Source organism: Octopus sinensis, unplaced genomic scaffold (assembly GCF_006345805.1).
Source record: "Octopus sinensis unplaced genomic scaffold, ASM634580v1 Contig15852, whole genome shotgun sequence".
In the NCBI taxonomy this organism is placed as follows: Eukaryota; Metazoa; Mollusca; class Cephalopoda; order Octopoda; family Octopodidae; genus Octopus; species Octopus sinensis.
In genome coordinates this window covers 516-6,923 of record NW_021833955.1, presented here as the reverse complement: position 1 = coordinate 6,923, position 6,408 = coordinate 516, and the positions used below count along the sequence as shown (strand labels likewise).

Below are 6,408 nucleotides of genomic sequence, written 5' to 3'. Positions count from 1 at the left end.
AAGTTTAACAAATATTACCTAATCATAAAACAGGATTTGGAAGCTGGCATAGGAGCCAATTCTGGGATGCTGGAATCTTTATGTTGAAGGAAAAATGGAGAAAGGAGAAAGGTTGTGCAACAAAATGGTTCATATTTAGTTGAATAAATATTCAATCACATAATATTGTTTTCTCTTCTAATTTCCTTAAATAATCGCCATGAACTTTCCAGATAACCTTAAGTACCAAGCATTCTACTCTCAGCTACAAATGAAGGTAGATAACTATCAATATATGGGAGGAGGTTAAATCTGCCGATATAACAATGGAAGCGTTTAAGGAGGCAATTAAGTATGGCAACAACAACGAACGGATATTTCAAAGTTTATCTTTATTTCAAAAGCTAATTTCTAACAAAGGAACCAAACCAGTGAAGGGTATCTCTTATGTGAGAGATAGATCTGCTAGAATTGGTAGCTAAATCCACTGCACTCCACACCTCATCATTGTAAAGGAGGACAAATTGGAGTGTGTGGTTCTTGGTTCTCTATACTTTGGTCAAAGGTCTCTCTCTTTGGTCAGCATTCACCTGGGAGTAAACAACAGTAGAATTTACACAGAAATTCACCGTTCATCTAATGAGAGATATTCAAGGGCAGCAAAGCACTCAGCATCTTTAAGGCCGCTTCTGAGGGTTTCAACTGTACGTTCCTCTGGTTTACAATTTATAAACCACTCACAAAGCATTTGATAACTCTGTTTTACTGTGTCACAAGGGAAAACGTTCTTGATAATATCCTGGTCAATTGCTGGAATTCCTAAAAAATACCTGCAAAAGATACAATAAGAAATAACAGTAACAGTATTAACAATCTTTCTATATATAAAGCTGAAGTCGTCTGTGTATGGCAGGTTTGGTAGCCTTCAACTAACATTATCTCCTCTGAGACCCTGAGGCGCAAGTTGACCAAAATTGAGAATATGATAGAAGAAGCCTTGCTCGTCATTCCGTAGCAGATATAATTCAAATCAGACCATGTTAAGACCAAAATTATTTACATCAAAAAGCTACTTTTTTTTCTATGAAAATCCCTATTTTTTAACGATTTTTTGACTGATGTGTCGCCATTTTTCGGTGTATTTCAACCAGAAAAATGTTCACTTAAAGAGAATAACAAGCTATATAATGCCAAAATTTTACTTTTCAAAAATTCCAGTTCTAAAGGGTCAAAACAAACCCGAGCAACGCCGGGCGATACTGCTAGTGTTATAGTAAAAGTCTTTATCTTTATCAACAATCTAAATTTTATTATTGAGAGACATTCCTAACATCAATGGTCAACCAGCAATCACAATGGCTTCGGACAATAATTTTATACTTTCACCATTTAGTGTTTAAACCGGCCATATCCGGCCCAAATATTCTATATGTTTTATATTCAAACTGGCAATATTAAGCCTCTCATACCAAACCTAAATTGACATTCTAAAAATAAACAATCGCACCATTGAAACCTCGAAGATATAAGATAATGCATGATTAATTCAAAACAATTTGAATAAAAAAATATTACATTTAACAGAGTAATCTGAACACGAAAGGATTCAACAATATTTAGATCCAAAACAAACATTTGATTGATCTTCGTAAATGTCCTCTATTAAGACATCTTACATAATCTAACAATGTTGCAATTATATCACTTAATTATCACTTAATTACAGTTTCTCTCTAAGTTTTGTTTACTTTGCTTATATCTGTGCCAAATCATGTGAAGGCGCATGGCTCAGTGGTTAGAGCGTTGAGCTTATGATTGTGAGGTTCTGAGTTCGAATCCCGGACCGGGCTGCGTGTTGTGTTCTTGAGCAAGATACTTTATTTCACGTTGCTCCAGTTCACTCAGCTGTAACAAAAGCTAGGGTCAAGCTGTATCGGCGCCTTTTCCCTCCCCATGGATAACACTGGTGGCGTGGAGAGGGGAGGCCTGGGTGACTGCTGGTCTTCCATAATCAACTTTGTCCGGACTTGTGTCTGGGAGAGTAACTTTCTAGGTTCAATCTCATGGACAGTCATGACTGAAGGGGTCGCTCTCTTTCCGTATGCCAAATCTATTACATGGCATTGTTCTCAAGACTAATCTTCACTAACAATCTGCTTAATTCCAATGTCAGACAAGTTATTCATCAAAGATCTAGTAACAAACAAATGTCACAACCACTTCAAGAAGGATAAAACACAACACCTAATCCCTTTGTTAAACATTGTTGCTGAGAGTATTTAATTTTACATTTTATTCTACACAATAAGGGCAATGAGACAAGCAGGACAAACAGACAGATCATCAAAGAGCATTCTTACCAACTCAACTTCTGCTTGTTACAGGTTTTAAACACCTCAGACATCATTTCAGTGGAACGTTTGAACATTCTTCACATGTCACAAGGTGTCCACAGGGATGAAATTTTGTTGTGGCCGCTTTATTTCTGCACCACAATCATCTGTGCAACGAAATACAAACATATCTAATCAATAACATTCATTTATAAGAAATATGACACTGCGTACGTGTTTACAGAAGAGAATATTATGAGAGACTTCAGTGACAATCAAGAGCACATCAGAAATTCTTTAAACCATTACATATTGGCAGATTTGTGTGTAGCTAAATAGTCCATGCACACACACACACACACACACACACACACAAAATGTGGGGTGCCAGTGAGGTACCTCTGTCAATAGAACCCATTATGTGAATGTAATTGAAACAGTGTTCTTTCTTTGACCACCCAACAACTATAATTGTTGTTTTGTGCTACCTTTCATCAAAACACTAGCAACAGTTTTATTTATTGTTAGAACTTAAACGAAACACACATATAAACATGATTATTATATACAAAATAGTTTATCTTGTCATTGCCAGGAAATACTTACTGTGGCGGTAAAAATGTTTGTAATTTTGTTTTCAAATTTGGGTTTTCAATGAGGTCCAATGGCTGGCGAGATATCTGGTAACCACAAGGCCAGAGAACCTTTCGTCTTTGCTCAAGCTGAGCTCAGTGCAGCACTACAAAGGATGAAATATAAAATGATAACAATATTACACAAATATTCATAACAGATACCTCTAATTACAGAACAGATCATATAAATCTAGTCATAGTTTGTTTATCCAGTAATTAACCCTTTCGTTACCAACCCAGCTCAGATTCTGTAGTACAAATGTCTTGTTTTCAAAAGTTCTGAATTAAAATCTTCCACCAAACCTTAGTCACAATTTATGTTCCTAACACTAGCTGAATGATAAGTTATTTTACTAAACTCTTTGTTATATTTAAAATAATTGAAAGAAACACAGAGCATCTCAAAATATATACAGTAACGAAAGGGTTAAACCAATTATAAAATATTTACTACCTCCATCATCTCTAATTCAGATCATTTTCCATTCTCATTCGTTTTTGACTTTATTTTCGACATTAATTTACGAAGCCCAGTATTGTTGCGTTTGTCAATATGTCTAAATGTAGAAAAATGGTGAAATATTCCTTTTGACAATCTATTAACTGTTTTTAAAAAAATAACTTGCTCGCTTTCTCCTTACATCATATACTACTAACGTACGCGGTAATCACATTCTGTTAAAATGGTTTATTGATGTGTTTTGTTCCTTTCCTTCCCTGATGAGATGATTGCATTGTTTTACATAATCTTTTATTCTCTCTGGAAGAATCTCAATACTTTTCTCGATACATATGTTGGAAGTATAGATGGTTTAAATAGCATGTGTTTGACTCCATATCTTAATTTATCTTTTTCTTTCTCTCTCTATATATAAATATATATTATAATATATATATAGTATATATATATATATAATATATATATATATATATAATAAAATATTAGGGAATATATAGGGAAAAAAATCAGATTTAGGATTAAAATCCAATTTGATAGTAAAATATTATAAAATATTATTTGAGACAAAACCACTATTTTGCAAAACAAACAAGGAAAGACTTAATCAGTACATAAAATTAATAAATAGTCAAAAAAACCGCCACTACAATCGTTTTTGTCTTGATCGACAATCTTCAGGTGGACTTTCCAATCTAAAAAATCAAAATTTAAAATATAAAAATAATACTTTTAAATAATTAAAGTATAAATGAAAAAATATAAGTATATAATCCATATATAACCTATATATAATCCATATCGAAAATATAGACTAATTACCACGAATTCCCTAAAAAAACCATGATAAAACAAAACTCTTAAAAACATATAACGATAAAATCTCCCTTTGCTAAACTCTATAACAAACCTATAAAGTAAACCCCCTAACCTAAACATTCACACACAAATACACACACGTAAAACCACAAACTCACGACTTATACACATACCTATACTAACTTATAAACTCAATATACACCAAAACCCACTCCCTCCCCACACAGACAAATTAACACATACATCCCAAAACCTAAATAACAAACCCATATAAACATTCACACACAAAACACACACTCACACGCAAAACACTCACACACAAAGATACATATACTCCCTCACATATACGCCTATACATACTCACTAAACTCGACATATACAACAATACTTACACACCCACAAAACATTATATACATTTATGAGCTTTACTCACCTTAGCATCTCTAACAAACAACTTGCAGTAACCCAATCCCATTCTCTATGCCTAACTCACTACTACACTATTCCATTCACATTCCAAGCAACGCTAGTCCACCACCCGGTTATTCACGTGGCAAAACGAACACCACTCAAAAAATTATGAATGAAACAATGTAAAAAAATAACCAACACCTAAAATATACAAAATACCACAAATTACCTAAAAAAAACCATGATAAACCAAAACTCATAAAAGCATATAACGATAAAATCTCCTTGCTAAACCCTATAACAAACTTATATAGCAATCCCCCTAACCTAAACATTCACACACAAAAACCCCACGTAAACCACAGACCCAAGACTTATACACAAACTATACTAACTTATAAACCTCAATATACACCAAAAACCACTCCCTCCCCACACAGACAAATTAACACATACATCCCAAATCCTAAATAACAAACCCAAATACACATTCACACACAAACCACACAACACGCAAAACACACACACACACAGATACATATGCTCCCTCACATATACGCATATACATACTCACTAAAACTCGATATATACAACAATATTTACACCCACACTCATACAGATAAATAAATTAATTATACAATTAAAACTCACAACCAATCTCATATACATAAACACTCTTATGAAAAACAACAATAAATACATCGTAATTAACCAGAATATCAAAAATAACATTATGACATAAGGATAAATCAAATACATACTTACAATTCAGTTACAAATTATGAAGTGAAATTAGATTTTTAGCCGTTAAAAAACCAAACAAAATTACGTTACCATGGAAATAACTAATGTAAAAAAAGAATACGGCCATAGAAAGTAAACGTCATTCATAGTATGAATGGAGAAATATAATAAATGGAACTAAAAACTATTTCCACGTAGCAAACCAACGCTACTAAAAAAAAAAAAAAAAAAATTTATTATGAATGGATTCTTTAAAAACTATCATGAAAAATCAATTATATACATTATGAGCTTTAGCTCACCCTAGCAACTCTAACAAACAACTTACAGTAACCCATACTCAATGCCTACCTCATTACCACCCTAATCCATTCACAATTCCAAGCAACACTAGTCCACCACTCGGTTACAATTCCCAACTCTACCCATTCATTCACAATTTCAACGACGTTCCTACAACAACTCTACATATAAGCCTCAACATATACACCGGAGATACACTTACACATCCGTGCGGATGGGTGAGAGTATACATTAAGTGTAGTGATGGGGTTCCATTTCTAAACACATTTGTACCTGTGTGGTAGTCTCCATGTGTATATTCACGCACGGGTATAAATACAGGGGGTACACGCTCACTTCATTTACGTGTACCCCCCACATGTACATATGCATACTATTTTGGCTCGATAATGCAACAATGTAATCGCGCCCGTATTTGTGAGCATTCACTGGTTGTGCAATTCACCCATCTGGGTGTGATTGTGTGTAAACTTATCACTGTGGAGGTCGAGCTTGATACGTATATATTAGTGTGTATTAGGGGTTGTACGTACTAATTATGTTCATGTGCTTCACACACTTGCGTCCATGTATGGAAGAATATATGGGATTACTATGTAGTGTGTAAATAGGGTATGGGGGAGTTTTGTCATTGTATGGGTGTGGGTTTCATTTGTGATGGTGGTTAGTTGGTGATTATTAGTATGTCAGTATATTAGGGCTAGTATGTATTATTCAAGTGTGTATA

The 6,408-nt window shown here is 33.9% G+C and overlaps 1 long non-coding RNA gene across 2 annotated transcripts; it reads right to left on the bottom strand.

Annotated features, from left to right (window-relative positions):
* Positions 1 to 352: 352 nt before the first annotated feature.
* LOC115230593 lies at positions 353 to 3,815 on the bottom strand. 2 transcript variants are annotated; one of them, XR_003883444.2, is made up of 4 exons: positions 3,402 to 3,815; positions 2,919 to 3,051; positions 2,340 to 2,479; positions 353 to 809 (listed from the first exon to the last, which is right to left on the bottom strand). It is a non-coding gene; the product is annotated as an uncharacterized LOC115230593 (long non-coding RNA). The 2 variants fall into 2 exon arrangements; XR_003883443.2 differs by lacking the exon at positions 3,402 to 3,815 and having other exon boundaries at positions 2,919 to 3,267.
* Between the last annotated feature and the right edge of the window lie 2,593 nt (positions 3,816 to 6,408).